Source organism: Sorex fumeus, unplaced genomic scaffold (genome assembly GCF_029834395.1).
Source record: "Sorex fumeus unplaced genomic scaffold, SorFum_2.1 ptg000129l, whole genome shotgun sequence".
In the NCBI taxonomy this organism is placed as follows: domain Eukaryota; kingdom Metazoa; phylum Chordata; class Mammalia; order Eulipotyphla; family Soricidae; genus Sorex; species Sorex fumeus.
Genome location: NW_026606186.1, coordinates 4,652,603 through 4,674,046, shown reverse-complemented (window position 1 = coordinate 4,674,046; position 21,444 = coordinate 4,652,603).

Genomic DNA, 21,444 nt, shown 5'->3' with positions numbered 1-21,444 from the left:
CATTCCATCCACATTGTGGCAATCACCCTTGGCCAGCCAGAGTAGATAAGGCAGAAAGTCCAGAAGCAGGCCTGGCAGGGACATGGCATGTGGCTGGGGACTCAGAGATAGCAGAGGAGCCTGTTGGGAGCACAAGCAAGCCCCTAGGGACTGGCCTCTCTTTTTGTGTCCGCTGGCTCGCTGGGCCTTATCTACCATGGCACAGCTTGATCCTTATGCCCTGAGCACACTGTAAAGAAATCCTAACCCTGTATCAGAGATTGGGAACCACAGCTCATGAAAAGTTTAGCAAAAACTCTTAAGATCGCACAAGATGATGGATGGAGGTGGGAGGGTGTGGGGGGAGGGGGCGTGGAGACACGCCAAACCCAGGTCTCACTTCCGGGGGTGAGGGAGGTCCCCTGATCTACTCTTGCATGAGGCAGTTGTTACATGGAAGGGCCTTTCACTGTAGTTTTTAAAAAGAAGCCTTGTAAAATTGCAAGTAACTAGAAATGCAATAACTGGATTAAACACTGGTTTTTTATTCAAACTGTTAGAAATTCCATATATTTACATATACATCTGTCACTAATATCTAAATCTTCATAATAAAATAAGCCAATAACAGGTAATTGGCCTGTTTGCTATATCTCAAGGAAATTGACTCACAGGAAATCAGATTAATGTTAATCAGTTGCAGCCAATTGTCTATGATAAATACAACTGTTTTACTATTTCAGTTGGTAGAGCCAGGCAAAACAAGGTCTAGGGCCACTGTTCCCATTAATCTTGCAGCGCTTATACGGTGAGAGTAAACTTTATCAAATAGATTGCCCTCTGAAGCCATCTGCCCTCACGTGGCCTCAGCCTGCCCGTAGGAATCTCTCCCCTGGCTAAGTAGTTATTTGCATGATTCAGTTAGCCAATGGGTCAGCCGTTCTTTGTTGTAAACAATTGATGTTCTATGTTTTTGCCAAACTGTCCTGTAGAAGCAACGCATGTGCCCCCCGTAGCTGCGTCTTCCGGATCCACAAATACACATTAAGCGCTGTCTCCGCTATCTCAGAACCCATGTGCGAGACCAGAGTTCATTGGGGACTCAGGCACTGACGAGCAACACTGGACAGAAACAGAAAAATATTTCCAGGCTGAAAGTCCCTGGAGGAGACGTTGCATTCTAGAGCAACACGCTTCCTGGGTAGACAAAGTGACTTGGTAGGGGTGGGGTGCATGGGGCAGAGATGAGTCAAAGGGCTGAGCACATGCTCTGCAGGTAGGTTGCCTGGGGTCTGTGCCAGACCCTGCTGGGAGCTACCACTGAGCACGGAGCTAGGAGTAACCCAAGCATCACCCGGTGAGGTCCCAAAGCAAATGAGAAGCGATGGAAAAGGGACCCAGGGCGGTGTAGGCTGTGTAGGTGACAGAAAAGGCCCCTTGGGCTCTGCACTGATCTGCAGAGAGGCCACACCTCTGCCCGACTGTCCTGCCCCTCCTGCTTTTGTCTTTTTTGTGGGTGCCATTCTGCCTCTAAGAGGCACCTGTGTGTCAGGCTACACCCCAGACAGCAGCCGCGCAGTGGGACCGAGAAGGACTGTGAGCTCGAAAGAGCTGGCCTGGGAGGACCAAAAGTCGTGGGGCAGTGGCACCCCCACCCTCAGGGGGACTCCCCCGCCACCTACTCTCAGGGACCCCTAAGGATCTGCATCTGGGGTGCACGTGTGATGTGTGGCTGGCATGAAGGGGCCCCCACATTTCAGGATTGGGGACAGGACAGGAGCCACAGGCTGGGACTGGGCCAGTGCTAAGAGGCAGAGTGCTGCCAGTGTGGTTCACTGTGATGTGTGCCTGGACACTGTACTCGACTATGACGGGCTTATTTCCCCTGTGCTCCTGTGGGTCCTAACCACTTTAGTGCTGCCCACAGGGTCACTCTGCTGAACAGATTCCTCTCCCCAGTCCTTTAGCCACGGTCTGCCCCCCACATCTGTATGCTCTGGGAAAGTCTCCTTTCTCACCACCTCCCCTGGCCTCATCCCTCTCCCTCGCCCATCCTTTTAAAAATTATTATTATTTGAGTCAGAAAGAGAGGTATAGACATAGAAAGATTGCATTCATCTGGGGAACACAAAGTAACAAAATAGGAGACTAACGCCCAAGAATGGCCGAGATTAGTACCAGGAATTTTACTCCATGGCTTGGAAGCCAACCACACATGCGAGGGGAAAAGGGAGCTCAGATAGAGGAAGGAGCACCAAATAAAGGGTGTTGGGAGGATCCTCCCAGGATGGGAGAAGCATGCTGAAAGTAGACTATAGACCAAACATGATTGCCACTCAATGCCTCTTTTGCGAACCACAACACCCAAAAGGAGAGAGAACAAAAGGGAATGCCCTGCCACAGAGGCAGGGTGGGACGGGGCAGATGGGGGGTGGGAGGGATACTGGGATTAGTGGTGGTGGAAAATGGGCACTGGTGGAGGGATGGGTACTGGATCATTATATAACTTAAACCCAAGCACAAAAATTTGTAAGTCTACAACTGTACCTCATGGTGTCTTACTAATAAAAAAAATAATAAAATTATTATTATGATTATTATTATTTAATTTTTATTTATTAATTGAGTAACAGTGAGATACACAGTTTCAAAGTTGTTCATGATCAAGTTTCAGTCATACAATGTTCCAGCACCCATCCCTTCAGTGCATATTTCCCACCACCACTGGCCCCAGTTGTCCTCCTGCCACCACAGCCCGCCACTTGCCTCTACAGCAGGCACTTATCTCCTCCCTCTCCCTCTCCCTTCTCTCCCTCTCCCTCCTTTCCCTCTCCCCCGCCCCCCGTCTCTCTGTCTCTGTCTCTGTCTCTCTCTCCCCTTCCCTGGCCTGTCCACTAGGGCTGAACTGGCACAGTCAGGCCGGAAGGAAAGGGAAAGACAGAGGCAAGAACAGGGGAAGCAGAAGTGCCTTTGAGGGGTGCTCCCCCCACTTCCCAGGGCTCCCTCCCTCCCTCCCTCAGCGTCCTCGTGGGGGAACCTTCTGTTGTCACCTTCATGTTACAGACATCAAGGCCAGCTGAGCCCAGGAGGGGTCAGCGTGTGGGGGCAAACCCCACTGTGGGCGTGGCGTCTCCCTGAGCCTCGGTTCTCACCACAGGCCCGTGGGGAGACTCGGCGCAGAGGTGACAGGAGGTGGCTCCCCAGGGAGTGGCCCTCCTCTCGGTGGGTCCTGCCCCCACACACCCAGCCCAGTACCCCAGTCCTGAGTCTCAGCTGGCCCAGCCTGGCATGTGGACTGCCTCCAGCTGCATCCGAGAACACTTCCAGGAGCACCTCTCACAGGCCCTCAGAGAGGAGAAGGCGGGGCTCCCCCAGTCTTTCCCCTCAACTGGGCCAGTCAGTCTCGTAAGAGCCCAGCATCTCTGAGAGACCCCAGGGCTCAGCTTCCTCCAGGCTCTGCACCTCCAAGTCCCTCCTCTACTGTGCCTCAGTTTCCTCAGAGCTCAGGCATTGGCCTCCCAGAGTTGTTGGGAGGATTCAGTGAGGGGGACCCAAGGCACTGTACCCCCACCCTGTCCTAGGGGGAGATTCGCCCTGAGTCTTCCCAGCTGGGGGCATTTGCGGCTGCGTGTGCTTTGGGCCACCCTTGAGTCCTCATGGCCCAAGTTTCCTCAGCTGTACGATGGGGCCTTGGTCGTCCCTTCCTCCTAAGGACGTCTGACGGGCTACGTGGGCACGGGGTGGGCAGGAGCACCTTGGAGGCAGGAAGGGGGAGCTCTTTAGTTTTTAATAATTTTTCATGTTCATTGAGACACCGTGATTTGCAGAGTAGTTTACAGCAGGGTCTCAGGCGTACAGTATTCCTCCTCCAGTTCCGCCACCCCTCAGCCTTGTCCCCCTACCAGCGATCCCAGGTTCCCTCCCTCCTCCCAACCTGGCTCCTTGAAAGATACTTAAGTTTTTTTGTTGTTTTGTTTGTTTGTTTTGTTTTGTTTTGTTTTGGGTCACACCCAGTGGTACTCAGGGGTTACTCCTAGCTCTGCACTCAGGAATTACTTTCGGTGGTGCTCAGGGGACGATACATACGGGGTGTCAGGGACTGAACCAGGGTGGGCCACATGCAAGACAAGCGTCCGACCTGCTGTACTGTTGCTCAGCCCAAGATTCTGGGTCCTTGCCTCTACAACACAGATGAGCCTAAGGCCCCTTACCGGAAGTCGGGATATATATATGGGATGAAACACTGCAGCCACAAGGAAGGATAAAATGATGCAACTTGAGGCAACTTGGATGGAACTGGAGCATCTCATGTTAAGTGAAGCCAGAAGAGCCAAAATGAATACCAAAAGTTCTCACTAATCTCTGCAAAGGGAATCAGGTGTCTAGGGATTAGAAGATTTGAAGGTGAGCAAAACCTGGCTCTCGCTTACAGAAATGGAAATGTCCAGGAAGGAGAGATATAGAAGGGGAAGCAAGAAGGAGGGGCCTGCAAGGACTCGGGGGCGGGCTTTTTCACTGTGGCTGTGCCCAGCGGGCTACCAGATCAGAAGGAGACACGGGTCTCTGGCTCCTTGGGGTCGGAGTGATCACTTCCGGTCAACACCCCGGGGGTCAGCTGCCCAGTGAGGGTGCTGAGTGTCGCATGGCCTCCTCAGCCCACTCACTCAGGCTTATACCACCATCCCTCACCGTCCCCAGCTCTCCAGGCTGGACTGCCCCCAAGCCTCCTCCTGCATCTCCGTCTCAAGAGATAATAAAAGGCAGATTCTTTTTTCCTGGTAAAATTTCAGCAGAAAGTGTACGCATCATTAAATATGGAAATCCAGAATTTTATTAGCAATCTGCTAGATCTGAACTGACGCCAATTAAACAAAAAAGATATCATTTATAAAAAGGCAGAGTTCAACTTGTATTAAATATGAAATGCAATTTTCTCCTGGTTTTGATTTATTACTGGTGGTCCATTGTTCAAAGAAGCATGTTATATTTCAATAGAGAAATATTGTTTATTCATTAATATTTTAAAACGGGCTTATTGCTGTGCACGGCTCTCACGAATGAAACTTATGATTTAAAACATGAATTAATAAACACATTTGAAAGTGTTAGACGAGATCACAACCTCTCATTTTTCATTTTCCTGGGAGCATATTAAATTTTTATAATTCTGCATCTACAGTTTTTTCTTTTAAATAAAGATGCAGATTCTGAATTACTCGGCTAATTTCAGGTAACCAGGAGCAAAAAGCAATATCGTGGGGACTCGTGTCAGGATCACAGAATCCCCAAGAAGACGCTCAGGTTTATTTTTGTAATATTCATAAATCAAAATAAATGAGCTTTGTGTGGGAGACAGCATGCGTGCGCATGTGAGGAGCTGGCCCAGGCACTGGGGACAATCTTATCTATGTGCAAGAGGGCTTAGCATGTTCATGGTCACAGGCACATGTGTGTGATCTCAGGAGTGTGTGGGTCAGCTGAGATGCTGGGGCATGCAAGCATGTTAGTGCCCTGGCTCCATGGGCAGCCGTATTTGTTGAGCACCTACTTTGTACCCCGCATCCACCTGGGTCCTGAAGATGAGCTGATTGCTTTGCGATGTCCTTGCCCTCTTCCCCATGCCCCACATATACCTTGCCAAATCATCTCTCCCCCAGGAGCTGGGACTTGGGATTTTCCTACTGTCCCCCCAAAACCAAAAAGGATGCTTTCTGCATGGCGGGCTCTGGGGAGATACAGGCTAACGTGCTGAGACCAAGAGCTTTAAGACAGATGAGCTGGTCACGGGCTACGGGGAGGGAAGAGCGACTGCAAAGGGGAGTTGGCTGAGGCACTCGGGGAGCATGGGGCTGGATGGGACAGAGAGGGAGGAGAAGGTCCCGAGGGATGCCTCCTCCACCAGGAGGTGACTCCCCCCTGAGCAACTGGCTCCCGGCCTAGCTCCCTGCAGCCTCCCAATGAACCCATGAACCACGCGCCATGCCTGCCCCGCTTCCTAGAGAGGAAACACGACGAAGAAGGCAAAGGTTTGCTTGCGGTTTGTCCTGCTTGCTTTGGCTTTGGGGCCACACTGTGCAGTGCCCCGGGGCTCCTCCTGGCTCAGAGTTGGGGGGCTTCCAGGGGTGCTCAGGGCACCGTGCTGTGCCAGGGGTCGAACCCAGGACTCTCCTGTGCAAAGCCTGTCCTTCAGCCCTTGGAACCTTCTCCCGGTCCCAAAAGATTTGCTCTTACATCTGCATCTAGAACCTTCACCTTCTCTGAAGAGGCAGGAAATAAACCAGCAGTGTTCCAGGGTGCGGGGGCGGGGGTGGGGGGGGGGTTGAGAGGTGCCTCAGGAACCCTGCACAGGAGGAAATCTCTTGGTGGTGGAGACGGTGAGATGAGCTCCCGAGACGAAGTCCTGCTGCTCTAGGTGGGCTGTGCCCCATGTCCACACATGTGCCATGTGCAAACACACGCGCCCACACACATGCCATATTCTCCAGGGTCTTGGCACTGGTATATACTTCCAGTGCTTTCATTGCATGATGTATACATCCTCAGTCTATATCAAACCATGGAATAGAAAATGATTTTCCAAAATGGTTGTGCCAATGTATACTTCCCACTTCCTTGTCAACATCTGGTGTTTAAAACATTTTCCCCAATCTGCTGGTTAGTAAATGATGATAGAGGAATATGGTTTTAATTTGAATTTTCATGGTGTCTAATGAGGCTGAGCATCACTTCATGTAATCCTGACTTGCGTGGGACCCATTTTGTTGGTCTTTTCCTTTTGCATTTTAGGGCATTTCGTACTAAATGCATTATTTAGTAATGCACTACTAAATGCATTTACTAATGCATTTGCATTGCATTATAATGCACCCTTAAGCCACACCACCCCTTTTAGGCCACCGTATTTTGTGTGGTATGAGGTAGGGGTCACACTGCCACATATTTTATTGGAAATTTCATGTTTTTTCAGCTGTTCCATGGGGTCATCATGGCACATCAAGGGACCACCTGATGCTGGGGTTCGGTTCTGGGCTCACGTGTCTATCAAACAGGGTTCTCTCTCCTGCTTCCTCTGCCCCTCTGCCTCAGGACCCATCTGGCCAGCCGTGAGAGCAAGCTCTTGCCCCTCATTCTTCAGGAACCTGGCGGGGGGCGGGGCAAGCTTTGGTTCTTTGTAGTTCCATATGCATTTTAGAATCAGCTTGTCAAGTGTCCTAAAAAAAAAAATCTATTGGGATTTGGATTTGGGTCAGTCTAGAATAGATGCCTTTAAGCCTAGCCTTATCTATCTTTTATTCATGTAAGATGCCTTTTGATCAGGTTTTACTCTTTTTTTTTTTTTTTAGGTTTTACTCTTTGTTCTGTTCAATGGTCTGGACTCCTCCAAATCCCTCCACCTGATGACTCCAAACTTCTCTTCATAGACCACTAAGTAAATGATGGTTGGAGGGATCGCTCGGGATGGGAGATGTGTGCTGAAAGTATACTATAGACCAAACATGATGGCTGCTTAATACCTATATTGCAAACCATAACACCCAAAAGGAGAGACAGAGCAAGACGGAATATGTCTGTCACAGAGGCAAGGGGTGGGAAGGGGTGGGGGTGGTGGGAGGGACACTGGGAACATTAGTGATGGAGAATGGGCATTGGTGGAGGGATGGGTACTAGAACATTGTTTGATTGAAATGTAATCACAAAAATTTGTAAGTCTGTAACTGTAACACATGGTGATTCATTAAAATAAAAAATTAAAAAACTTCTCTTCGTCTAAGCCATCTCTGTGTAAGCCATGCCTTTCCTGTTCACTCAGGTGAAGCCCCCACCTTATAATACTCAGGAAGTACTTGGGGGGACCCAGCCATGACAAGCAGGGGCCACTCCTGGCAGTACCAGGGAACCATATGTGGTGCTGAAGATGGCCTCAGAGCTGGTCACATACAAGCGTGGGGCCGCATATGATCCAGTCCCAGTGCCAGACTCTCCTTCATTTTTCCTTTTTTCCAAGGATGGAATCATCCACGATGGAGTTTTTGCGGCCTGGCTTTTTCATCTTCCACATAGGTGTTTAAGGTTCCTCGATGTCTTCACAAGCAAACGTCCGAGCTTGCAATGCAGTGCAGAGATGCGATCAAGGAAGACCTCAAAGAGAGAAGAGCAGAAGTGCTGGTAGATGCAGCAGAAGCCGGGAAAAGTATTCGTAACGCCCACCTGTCCTTCGCCAACTACAAGACCAAGATGACTGCCCTCCGACATCCTGATGGATCTATCACATCCTCCAGAACGGGAATGGAGAAGATTATCCATGACTTCTACTCAAATCTCTTCGATAGCCATGTCCACTTGCCGACATACCAAATTCCACAGGATGGATATGTCGTTCCCAATGTTCTCCCTTCCAAAATCCGACATGCCATTTCAGTCAGTAAAGAAACGAACAGCACCCGGCCCAGACAAGGTCAGACCTGAACACCTGAAGAACCTGCCATCAGTACTCATCAGTACGCTGGCTCGGCTCTTCACCTGTCTGAATGCAAGGTTCCATCCCAATGAAAAACCAGCAGGACTGTACTACTGTTCAAGAAGGGAGACATCCATGACATTGGCAACTATCGCCCGATCTGCCTATTGTCTGTCATCTACAAGTTGTTCACTCAAGTCATCCTAAATAGGATTGGCAGAACACTAGATGAAGCACAACCATGCTAGCAAGCCGGGTTCCACAAAGGATTCAGCACCATCGACCATATCCACATGATAACCAAGCTCACTGAGTTTTCTTGGGAGTTCAAGATGCCGCTCTGTTTAATGTTCATTGATTTAAAGAAGGCCTTTGATTCTATTGAGACGGAAGCAGTCATTGAAGCCCTAGCCAATCAGGGCATTCAAGCTCAATACATCAAGATCCTCTGTGAGCTGTTTTACGGATTCACTACCAGGATCTCACCATTCTACAAAGAAGTAATCATTGATGTCAAGAGAGGAGTTCGGCAGGGTGATACCATTTCACCGAAACTCTTCAGTGCCACCCTCGAGAACATCATGTGACGACTGGAATGGGAAAGAATGGGAGTGAAGGTAGATGGTCGGCAACTACACCACCTTCGCTTTGCTGATGACATTGTTTTAATAACACCAAACATCAGCCAAGCGGCACAAATGCTGGCCAACTTCGACCGTGAGTGTGGAAAGGTTGGACTACAGCTGAATCTCACGAAGATAATGTTTATGAGAAACAGCCTCGTTCCTGATGCCCCATTCGCTCTCAAAGGAACAACCATCTCCTGAATGCAACAGCTATGTGTACCTAGGTCGAGAAGTCAACATGACAAATGACCTGGCACCCGAGCTGCACAGGAGGAAGAGAGCGGCTTGGAACGCCTTCAAGAGCGTTGAATAAATAGCTAAGAGGACGAAGAACCTCCGGCTCTGGGTACATCTCTTTGATTCCATTGTTCTTCCTGCATTAACATATGCCTCAGAGACCTGGGCCCTATGCAAACAGGATGAGAACGCTATTCAGGTCTCCCAAAGAGGAATTGAAAGAGCTATGCTTGGAATATCACGTTTCACTCAAATGAGAGAAAGAATCTGGAGTTGCGACATCCGACGACGATCAAGAATCAGGGGCGCTGTCTCGTTTGCCAAGGTGTCAAAAATTAGATGGGCTGGTCACGTAATGAGATATAAAGACGACCGCTGGACTAGAGCTGTTACGGACTGGATTCCACGTGATGTCAAAAGACCGCGTGGCTGCCCACCTACCAGATGGTCAGAATTACTTCATCAAGATCATGAACGATCGGTTTGAGGCACTTCATGTTCCTAGAGCGAACAGACGCCATTGGGCTACACTAGCACACGACAGGAACAAATGGAGACGTTACTGGCGCCTGCTCGAGCAAATTGATGACTAACGGGAAGTCAAGTGATCAAGTCAAGTGATGTCTTCACTGGGCTGGTACTTGCTTTTGAGTGCTGAGCAGTGTTGTCCAGCTCTGGATGCCCTCCGCAGGGCATCTTCACCTACTGAAGGGAGCATGGTTGCTCTTGGTGTTAACCATGATGGATGCTGCCGTCCCGCTCACAGCAGGGTTTGGTCCGAACAGATTCTCTGCTCTGTGGATAAGCACCACGGCGTGTTCCTGCCGGATCACAGGTCAGAGCGTGGTTGGGTTTGTCAGGAGCCTCCACACGTCTTACCAGGTGTCTGTGCCAAGCTGCTGGCCCTCTGGAGCGTGGCTGGCACACCTTCACCGGCAGTCCTGGGGTCAGTGCTTAGGATTTTGTTGTCTAGTGGCTTGGGAGCCAGGTCTCATTGTTTGAACTCCATCTCCCTAAAAACACAGAAAGTTGAAAAGCTTTTCATGTGCTTATTTGCCATCTGTAAATAGTCTTTTATTCCCCCTGTGCTTTGCTTTCTTTCAAAGAGGTTGCTTGTTTTCTCATTACTGGTTTTAGCATGTCTTTGCATATTTTAAACAATAATCCCGTATCTGATATCTTTCCAAGGTTTCCTCCCTGTCAGAGTCTGCTCATTTTCTGGACATTGTCTTGGCTGAGCACATGTGTTTTTAACTTTGGATCATTTTGTTTGTTTGTTTGTTTGGGGGGGATAAAAGACTATTTATTATATCCGGCTCAGGGCTTACTACTCCTGGCTTTGTGCTCATGCTCAGGGGTCCCTCCTGGCCCACAGCACCCAAAAGGAGAGACAGAGCAATTAGGGTGTCAGCTGCTCACAAGACAAACGCCTTGCCTGCTGGACTTCACCACAACCCCCTAAATTTTGTTTTTGTTTTTGTTTTTTTCTTTTTGGGTCACACTCAGCGATGCACAGGAGTTACTCCTGGCTCTGCACTCAGGAATTACCCCTGGCGGTGCTCAGGGGACCATATGGGATGCAGGGAATTGAACCCGGGTCTGCCGTGTGCAAGGCAAACGCCCTACCCGCTGTGCCTGGTCAGTGCTCAGGGAATTCCTGCTGGCTCTATGCTCAGGGGTCACTCCTGGTGATGTTCAGGGGGCCATATGCGGTGCCTGGGATCAAACTGGGGTCGGCTGCATACAAAATGAGTGTCTTGATCCCTGTACTAGCGCTCTGGTTCCTCATTTGTGATTTTTCTGATTTCACCTATATGAAAACATTGAGTCTTTCTGTCCATAAACATGGACTTCCTATTATTTCTTTGGTCACTTTTATTATTTTGCTGGGTTTTTCTTTTTTATTTATATAACATTAGCTTATATGATTGTACATATGTAGATTTTTGCATATAGACCTTTTATGTATTTTGATAGAGCCATAAAATTTGTGTCCCCTTTGAAAATGCTATGTAAATGATAATGTGTTTTAAATTCCAAACTCCAGATTTATTATTGTTTATTTGTCTGATCTTTGGGTTTCTTAGTTTTTTGGGGGGGATCTATATTAATCAATGAATTGTTTACCTATTGTCCTACTAATAGTCCTATTTTGTAATCAATAGATTGATTTGCTGACCAGCTAATAAATAATTTTGACTTAAACTTTGCCAAGTGCACCTCGCCCCTCCGCCTATATGTCAAAATTGGCTTTCCTACCTGGGACAAATCCCGCTTGGATGTGAGGTATAATTCTTATGCATCAGTGGATTCAGTTGGTGGTATTTTGTAGAGGAGTTTCTCATCTGTGTTTATGCGTGCTTGGCATGTATTTTTTTGGTAACATCTTTCTCAGAGGTATCAGGAAGGTGCTGACTTACTGAATGAATTAGGAAATCTTTGCTTTATTATCGACTAAGAGAGCTGGTTTCATTTCTTCCTGCAATGTTTGGTAAAACTCACCGGTGAATCCATCTATGCCTGGTGCTTTCTATTTTTTGAAAGGAAGATTATTAACCACTAATTTGTTTTTTTGTAAGCAGGTCTGTTAATAAAATCTATTTTTTCTTATATGTTTTTGTAAATCACATCATTCAGGAATGGATCTACTTCACTGGAGGTATCAAACTTATTAGCATACAGATGTTTATAACATTCTTCTATTATCCATTTAGTGTTTATGGGATCTGCAATGATGTTCCCTCTCACATTTCTACTATTAGAATATTGTGTATTTTCTCTATTGTTACAGTTAGCCTGGCTAGGCTAGCCATACACCTTATTAATTTTACTGATATTTTCAGTGAATTTTGTGGTTTTGGTGTGTTTTTGATGCCACAAATTGAACCCAGGACCCAACACATGCAAAGTCTCCCTGAATTGCAGCCTTTTGCCTAGCTTTTAACTTTGTGCATTTCCTTTTTGTAATTTCATTGATTTCTGCCTTTTAATGCTTTTTTTCTCTCTTGCTTACTTTGTATTACATTTCCTCAATGTCGTAAGTAAGATGAAAGCTCAGGTTTTAGTTGTCCCTTTCTATCTTTCTCCTTTATGTCTTCTTTTTTCTTTATAAATTTCTAAAAGTGACTTCAACTACTTCCCATAAATTTTAATAGTTGCATTTAATTACTGTAAAATATTTTGGGGACCAGAGTGATAGTATAGTGGCTAAGGCATTTGCCTTGTCCACAACTGATCTGGATTTGATCCCCCAAGCCCCATATGGTTTTCTGATCCACCAGGAGTAACCCCTGAGCACAGAGCCAAGAGTAAAGCCCTAAGCACCGTTGGGTGTGGTTCCCCACAAGCAAAAATAAATAAATAAATATTTTAAGATTTGTCTAGAGGGATGGATCAATAATACAGAGGGCGGGGCACTTGCCTGACACACGGCTGACCTGGGTTCAAATCCCCAGCATCCCATAGGATCTCCGAACTCCTCCAGGAGTGATCCCTGAGCCCAGAGCCAGGAGTAAACCCTGAACACGGCGGGTGTAGCCCTCCAAGAGGAAAAAAGGAAAAAAATATTTGTCTTGAGATTTCTTTGTCCCGTGTGTTATTTGTATGTGTGTAACTTCGGAGCTCGGGAGAGGAAGTGCTGGAGCCTCGGCGGTTGAATGCTTGTTTACCATGTTTCATACTCTAAGTTTGATCCCTGGGACCAGGAAAACAAAAGTGCCGTTGAATCTTCAAAACCTGTGCAACCCTGAAGCCATCTTTTGGTGACTGATTTCTCATTTAATTCTGTTGTGGTCTGAGGACAGATGCCAGGTGACGGCTACTTTCTGGCGCTGGTTGGAAGGTGTGTCACGGTCCACAATGTGGCCCCTCCTGATGAATGCTGCCTTCGAGCTGGGGAGCAGTAAGTAATCTGCGCTGCTCAATGGACCGGTCTATAGGTGCCGATCACATCCAGCTGATGGATAGTGACTCTGAGTTCCACTGTGTTCTCACTGATTTTCTGTCTGCAAAAGCTGTTTCTGACAGAGAGGTGTGAGAGCCTGGGACGCTGGTCAGAGACACATGTGTTTTTCCCTGCGGTTCTGTCTCTTTATTTCACTTTCCCTTCCCTTTGTGGCTGTGGTTGTTGCCAGGACCCACAGGCTCACCAAGGGCTCCCTATGAACTTACCAGGACTCACACCTCATTTTGCTGCTCCTACACATGCCAGCTATAGTGTTCATTGGCGATGGCTGGAAGGCTCACACATGTGTCACTCCTGGCTGTGTTCTTGCTCTGGGGGGCTCACACTTTAGCTGCAGAGTATCCACCCAGTGGGCTGCAGTGGGTGGGCTGGAGGTGATACCAACTACAACAGTGCCCAAGATCTCACAGCAGGGCCACCGAACTCTCTACCTGGTACATGTGGGGCACTGGGAATCAAACTCATGTGGGCTTTTCGCCACTGAGCTTTATGTTTGCCCTGTCTGATGGACACTGTATTGCAGGTTTCACACAAAGGATTCTTTTTTTTAATTTTTTAATTTTTAAAAATTTTTATTAGTGAAACACCATGAGGTACAGCTGTAGACTTACAAATTTTTGTGCTTGGGTTTCAATTATACAATGATCAAATACCCATCCCTCCACCAGTGCCCATTTTCCACCACCACGGATCCCAGTATCCCTCCCACCCCCATCCCCCCATCCCACCCTGCCACTGTGGCAGGGCATTCCCTTTTGTTCTCTCTCCTTTTTGGTGCTGTGGTTTGCAAAAGAGGCATTGAGCGGCAATCATCTTCAGTCTATAGTCTACTTTCAGCATGCATCTCCCATCCTGGGAGGATCCTCCCAACATCCTTTATTTGGTGCTCCCTTCTCTATCTGAGCTGCCTTGTCCCCTAGCATGTGTGGCTGGCCTCCAAGCCATGGAGCAAACCTCCTGGTAGTAATCTCAGCTATTCTTGGGTGTTAGTCTCCTATTTTGTTACTTTATGTCCCCCAGATGAATGCAATCTTTCTATGTCTATCCCTCTCTTTCTGACTCATTTCGCTTAACATGATACTTTCCATGTAGTACCACTTGTATGTGAATTTCATGACTTCATCTTTTCTAACAGCTACATAGTACTCCATTGTGTAGATGTACCAAAGTTTCTTTAACCAGTCATCTGTTCTCGGGCACTCAGGTTTTTTCCAGATTCCAGCTATTGTAAAGAGTGCTGCAATGAACAAACAAGTGCAGACATCACTTTGACTATACTTTTCTGCCCCTCTGGGATATATTCCCAGGAGTAGTATTGCTGGGTCAAATGGGAGCTCAATTTCTAATTTTTTGAGAATCGTCCATACTGTTTTCCAAAAGGGCTGAACCAGTCGGCATTCCCACCAGCAGTGAAGGAGGGTCCCTTTCTCGCCACATCCGCGCCAGCACCAGTTGCTTTTGTTCTACACAAAGGATTCTTACGTCTTCTTGTGGTTTTGACCCTTCACTTCTTTATCCCTCATAGCTTTCTTGCTGTCGGTATACTACACAATAATATATCTGTATCTGCATTTATTTTTGAACACCAGAAGTTCTATCTGAAAGTATTATTTTAAAATTTGCCATGGTATTCTATTGTCATGAATTAAATAGTCTTTTTTGTTTGTATGTCTCACCTAGTGATGCTTGGGAGACCATATGAGATGCTGGGGATCAGAGCTGGGTCCTCCACATGCAAGGCAAATGCACTATCTCTCCAGCCCTGCGTGATCCATCTTTATCCATAATTTTACTTTTAATCTACTCTTAACTCATGTTACATAAATATATTATCGAGTATATTATTGCTACTACTATTCAAACAAGCTGTTTTTATTAGCTCAATTAAGAGGAATAAAGGTTTTGGGTTTTTTTTTCCTCCCCCTCCCGCCCCTACTAATAAAGTTTTTATTTTTCCTTCACTTACTCCTTTATCTTCTCCAAGAGACTCCTTTTTTTACTTAGAGCTGAGTTCCTGATCTGCATTATTTTTCTTCTCTCTGAAAAATTTCTTTGCAGTTCTACAAGGCAAATCTATGGACAGTACGCCCCCTTGGTTTTTGAAATACAAATTCTCTATTTTTCCTACTCTGTTGGATGATACTTTTTCAGGCTATAAAATGCCAGATTGATGGGTTTCTCACTGCCCCTTCTTCAGCATTTGAGTAAAAGTTCATTCCACTCTTTGAGATGGAACAGTGGGGTTTCATTCTCACCTCTGCTCCTATGAGGTTAGTATGTTTCTTCCTCTCTAGCTTTTTTTCAGGATGTTTTTTATTTTCTTAAGTTCAACTAAGGCATGCATAGATAATTTTGCTCCTTTTTTATTTCACTCTCCCATTTGGTGGGGGGAGGAGGCAGTGGCTTTCTCTGTAAATTTCAGTTTTCTGAGACCACTTGGGGAGAATTCTTGATTTTTGTTATGTGTGTTTAGTTTATGACAGGCTGTGAGGATGATGCAGATGTTTTCAAGCTCTTTAAGAACAACAAGTCCCACCAACTCTTCTTGCTTTCCATGACACGAACACCTGGGCAGAGGTTCTGGTGCTGACATCCCACTTCCCAACATTCCCTTTCTCCTCCATGAGAAGGGCACCCTGATGGCCTCGATTTCTCTCTGAACACTCACTGCAGGGTCTGGTTCAGCTTCATGATACTCCCATGAAGGGTTGCATACTGAGTCTGTACGAGTCTATACCAAGACTGTACTGAGACTGTACTGAGTCTGTACCAACTCTGTACTGAGTCTGTACTGAGTCTGTATCGAGTCTTTACTGAGACTATACTGAATCTGTACTGAGACTGTATCAAGACTGTACCGAGACTGTACCAAGTCTGTACTGAGTCTATACTGAGACTGTACCTATCTGTACCGAGACCGTACCAAGTCTATACTGAGTCTGTACCAACTCTGTACCGAGTATGTACTAGGCTGTACCACGTCTGTACCTAGACTGTACAGAGACTGTACTGAGTCTGTACCAAGTCTATACTGAGATTGTACCGATCTGTACTGAGACTGTACCAAGTCTGTACCGAGACTATACCAAGACTGTACTGAGCTCAGCTACTCTTGATGGACATTTGTGTTGGCCCTTTATGTTCTCACTTCGTGCCCAATAAACATCTTTGGACATGAATCATGGATAAAACATCTGGTTGTTTCTATCAGACAGAACTTTGAGCATGGAGTTGCCCCGCCAGGGGTGCACACACTAGAGGAGTGAGACTAGCACCCAAATGTCCGCTCATGGACTGTGCTGTGTCTCTGCGCCACCTGGCCCTTCAGCCCCATGCAGATTCCCTGTAGTATTGCTCCAGCCCCTAGCCAATTCTCCTTCTTGACTTCAATCTGGCCTGAGTAGAAGGTTCTAGGAACTTCTGAGAAAGTAATTCTCTCTGGTGACAATAAGAATAAGATTCATGCCTACTGGCTCCCCAGTGATGCTCTTATGACCAGATCTTAGGCCAAGCCTTCCATGAATATTGTCTCCTCTGGTCTTACCAGACTGTGAAATCCAACCCATGGCCACACTTTTGTCATGTGAATATGCATTGTTCCTTTCCTCGGGAGACTATGGATTCTCTCTGCCCTTTACATCCACAGCCTCCCCAGGGGTAATTCGTGTGTGTGGAAATTGTGCTACACAACAGGCTTCTGATTGTGATCTTTTCTCTGCTTTATCTATGGGTCTTTGTTATTTGGAATTGCCAGGAAGCCGAATCTTTATTCCTTTCTAGTTTTCCATTTGCTAGAACACTTTAATTTTTTCAGAATCTGTATTCTGATATTCTGTAGACTCAATAAGGACCCAGAGCTGAAGTGATAGCACACTGGGTAGGGCATTTGCCTTGCACGTGGCCAACCTGGGTTCGATTCCTCTGCCCCTCTTGGAGAGCCCGGAAAGCTACCGGGAGTATCTCGCCCTCACAGCAAAGCCTGGCAAGTTCCCCATGACATATTCAATATGCCAGTAACAAGTAACACAATTTGTGTTACAAAAACAGTAGCAAGTCTCACAATTTGTTGTGAGACGTTACTGGTGTCTGCTCAAGCAAAATCATGAGCAATGGGAGGACAGTGCTACAGTGCTGGTCTTTCCAGCTCCATTTTATTGCGGAGCAGAACCAAGTTCAGAGGTAGGAAGCTTCTGGCACAGGGTCCCACCTCAGGGCTGAGTCTGGGGGAGTGTCCAGGGTCCCATCTGAGGGAGTGCCCCTGCCCATAACCCCAGCTCAGCCCCTTCTCGGAGGCTCGGCTGAGTCAAGGGTTGTGCAAGGGTGCAGGCCCACCTCCCTTCCCAGGCAATGAGGGCGAGAGACAAGGAGAAGAGTCCTCTTGGCCACTAGGGTGTTATGTGCCCATGGTCAGCGCCAGAGGTGGCCTGAGACCCATATTCGGGTTCAGTCTGGATCTCTTTGGCTCCGCCTGCATAATTCTCAGAGTGAATGACACAGGGCAAGTCAGTGGCCATGAAAGGGACATTCGCAGGATCAGAGCAACAGTGCCGCGGGAAGGGCATTTGCCGGCACCTGGCCAACTGGATTCGACCCTCGGCATCCCATATGGTCGCCTGAGCCCCCCAGGAGTGAGTTCTGAGTGCAGAGCCAGAGCCATCGCTCACACCAATGGCTCCTAAGAAAAATAAACCGGAGATTCGCACACCTGGTGCTCGTCTCAGCAAGCCAGGCTGTTCCTGTGGCAGCAAGTCACTCTCTGTGGCCATGGTGGGAGAGTGGGAGGAGCTTGACCTCACCCACCTCTGCTTCTTCCACTTCCTGGGCTCCACTTCCCCATCTGTAAAATGGCATGCACCTCATGGGCTTCAGGCGCCACACCAGTGGGAGAACAAATGTCTTAACACTGCAAGCTGGTGCCCAAGGAACGGCTCAGTCCTCAGACCCACAAGCTGAGTCGTGGCCACCGCTGACCCCGGCCTGGCCCCAGGGACTGGGCTGGACATGGGCTGGATCAAAAACATGCTCAGGTACTTGCTCTGAGGTGTTTGCTGGAGCTGGAGGCAGCCCTGATGCTCCCGGGACTCAGGGGCTCCGCAGCCCGCCGGGACGGGCAACTGGATCCTCTAGCCAGTGGGTGGCCTGACCCCGTGTTTGCCCCCCGGAAGACAGCCCGCTGCTGGCCTCTGCTCTGCTCGTGGTCCCAGCAGAGGGCAGGTCCTTCACAGACATGGCCAGCGGGGCCCAACCTTTCCAGCCTCTCCCGCCTCCTCAGCGTGGCCAGTCCCCATCTGGACTTTGACCCACGGAGGTCCACACTTTCCTCCCATTTCTCAAACTGTCCCAGCCCACCCCCCCCCCCCCCACCACCACCACTCGCTTCCGAAGCCACCTCCCCATCCAGGCGTGTGTCACACAAGCTGACAGCATTCATTTCCCGTCACTGCGCTAGTGACCCACGTCATCGCCCCTGGTCCAATTCCGTCTGCCATGTAGGCCGGCAGCCCTGAGCCTGGCACCGAGGCTGTAGTGTCCACCTTGACTCTGTTCCTGGGCTTCTAAAGAAACCACACGGCCCGGGAGAGCAGGGTGCTGGGTTCTGGGTGCTGTGCTGGGTGCTGAGTGCTGTGCTGAGTGCTGTGCTGGGTGCTGTGCTGGCTGCTAGGTGCTATGCTGAGTGTTTTGTTGGGTGCTGGGTGCTTTGCTGGTTGCTGAGTGCTGTGCTGGGTGCAGTGCTGGGTGCTGTGCTGGGTGCAGGGTGTTCTAATGGATGCTATGCTGGGTGCTGTGCTGCGTGCTGAGTGCTGTGCTGGGTGCTGGGTGCTGTGCTAGATGCTTCAGTGAGCTGCTCCCTGTGAGTGGCGCTTCCCCACCAGGCTGAGGATGGGGCATGGCGGGGCTCAGCCCAGCATGGCGGGCCGGCCTCCAGGGCAGTAGGATGGGGCAGGGTGCGAAATGGCCACTGCTGCCCTGCAGATCAGGAGAAAGGCTCCGAGCCTGCCTGCAGGGGGTGGGACTTGCCCCCTGACTCCCGGGTGCCTCCTCCTTGCCCGGGCATGGGGGGCATGGCTTCGAGCCTGGAAGCAGCAACAGGTGCCTGGGTACAGGCAGGAGTCAGGTGTCCCGAGTCCTGTGGGTCCCCTAGTCTAAAGCTTCCCTGGGCTTCTGCAGGCTGGCGGTCAGGGGTGCGGGCAGGAAGGTGGGAGTAGCAGTGGCCTGCTCAGAGGGCTTGAGGATGCAGGGAGAAGACCCGGCCTGTCCTAGGGGGACACCTAACACCACCCCCGTGAGGGGGACCTCTGGCCATTCCGGCAGGCTGGGGTTAGCACCCCTAGAGGGGTGATGGCTGTTGGGTGGGAGTCTAGGGCCAGCAAGCTGCTGCCCGCCACCTCCCCCACTGGGTCGGGCAGCTCTGGGGCTGGGGGCGGAGGGGGGCGGAGCTGGGAGTGGATGTGAAGGTGGCCAAGCTGGCCCGCCCCCTACCAATGTCCCTGGATAAAACAGAGAAGTGCCATGAGGGCTCTGCCGCCACTGACCGCTGTTGGGCTGGAGGGACCAGTGTGGAGCTCGGACCAGAACCGGATTTGGATTCAGGGGGTGCTGCTGGCTGGTCTCTGCCCTTCCCGACCCCATGCCAAGTGGCCAGTAGGTCTGAGGGCACTGCCGTGAGTGGGGTGGACACTGTCCCGGGCGGGCTCTGCGGTCAGTGCTGCTGTGAGCGAGGCCGGCAGGGAGCGGGCAGCCGCGTCGAGCCCTCACCCGGAGCCCACAGACTTTCCCGACTTCAGATTTACAAATTGAAAATCATTAATAATTCTAACCAGGCGGTGATAAATCTGAGATCTCTCTCGATGAACCCAGACAGCATTTCATAAATCAAAAAGATTACTTAGGAATTTTTTAAAATCTGACGTCAAAATGTCATGGTTACTAATGGTTTCGGTAGATCTCGTTCGGTGATATATCATTTATCTACGCTACATCTCAGATGTGACACGGGGGTGGGGGCAGAGACGGGATGTCTTTTAATATCGTGAATACATTTCAGCCCATAATAAAGGTATTAACAACTTCTGGGGGCTGGTGCTTCCGGAGCCTGGGGTGCGGGGGGGTGGGCTGAGTTAATGCCATTGTGACGCTGGCCCCACCCCAGCACTCCCCAAACTTACCAAGAGGAGGTGAGAGGAAGCAGCCCCCAGGTCCACCGGGACAGGCTGGGGAACGCAAATCTCACTAGGGGATGAGACCCCAAGGCACCCACCCATTCTCTCCCAAAGGCTTAGGCAACTTCTAATTATAACCGTCAACATTCTAACACCTAGGACCTGGTCAGCCCTGTGCTGACCTGAGCAGACCCACACCTGGAGTCTCCCGACCTGCAGGTGGCTCACCCCCCTTTCTCTTTGGGCCTCAAGTTCAACCTGCACCTTCTTCACGACACATTTCCTCTTCCAATACCTATGGACACGCTCCTGCCCCAGGCCCTTTGCACCTCCTTCTGTCAGACCTGTCAAAGTCTGTTTCATGTGGCCAGCTTTTTCACTGTTGTCTCCCTGGAACCACAGACACTGTGGCTGACTGGGAACTTGGCCCTGCTGTCCCTTTTGTCCCATGACATTTCTCTAACACAGTTCAGTTTCCCCTTTGCTCAGCTCCTTTCTCCCTGCTCACAGACTGTCAACTGACAATGGCTCAGCTTTGCTGGCTCTTGGTCGCCGATCCTGAGTCCTGCAGGCTGGCCCCAGACAGTGGGTGCTGCCCATAATCCTGGCCTCTGAGTGTCCCACACCCAGAGAGTGCCTGGGACCCCCCAGCCTGCCACCTGGCCCCAGCTGTGCGGGCCCTTGGCTAATGCAGCCTCACCACTTCCCCTCTGCTCCGTTCCTCAAATGCAGCTTCCTGCTTCTGGTCTGGGCCTGCCTGCTGTGTCGGGTTCTGCGACCCCAGAACTGCCCCATCAGCCCACAGGAGGTGCCCAGAGCCCCGCGGGTCAGATCAGACCCAGACAATCACCTGCCAACTCTTCCGTTACCCATATTCCACATCCAAGTCACTCAGCAGAGCCCCCTAGGTCAACGACCTTACCTCAATAAAGGTAAGGCCCCCCCGCCACTGCACTCACAGGGGTCCCTCCCTCTGCCCCACCCAGCACTATCTTCATTTGGGGGCTCCCACACAGTGCT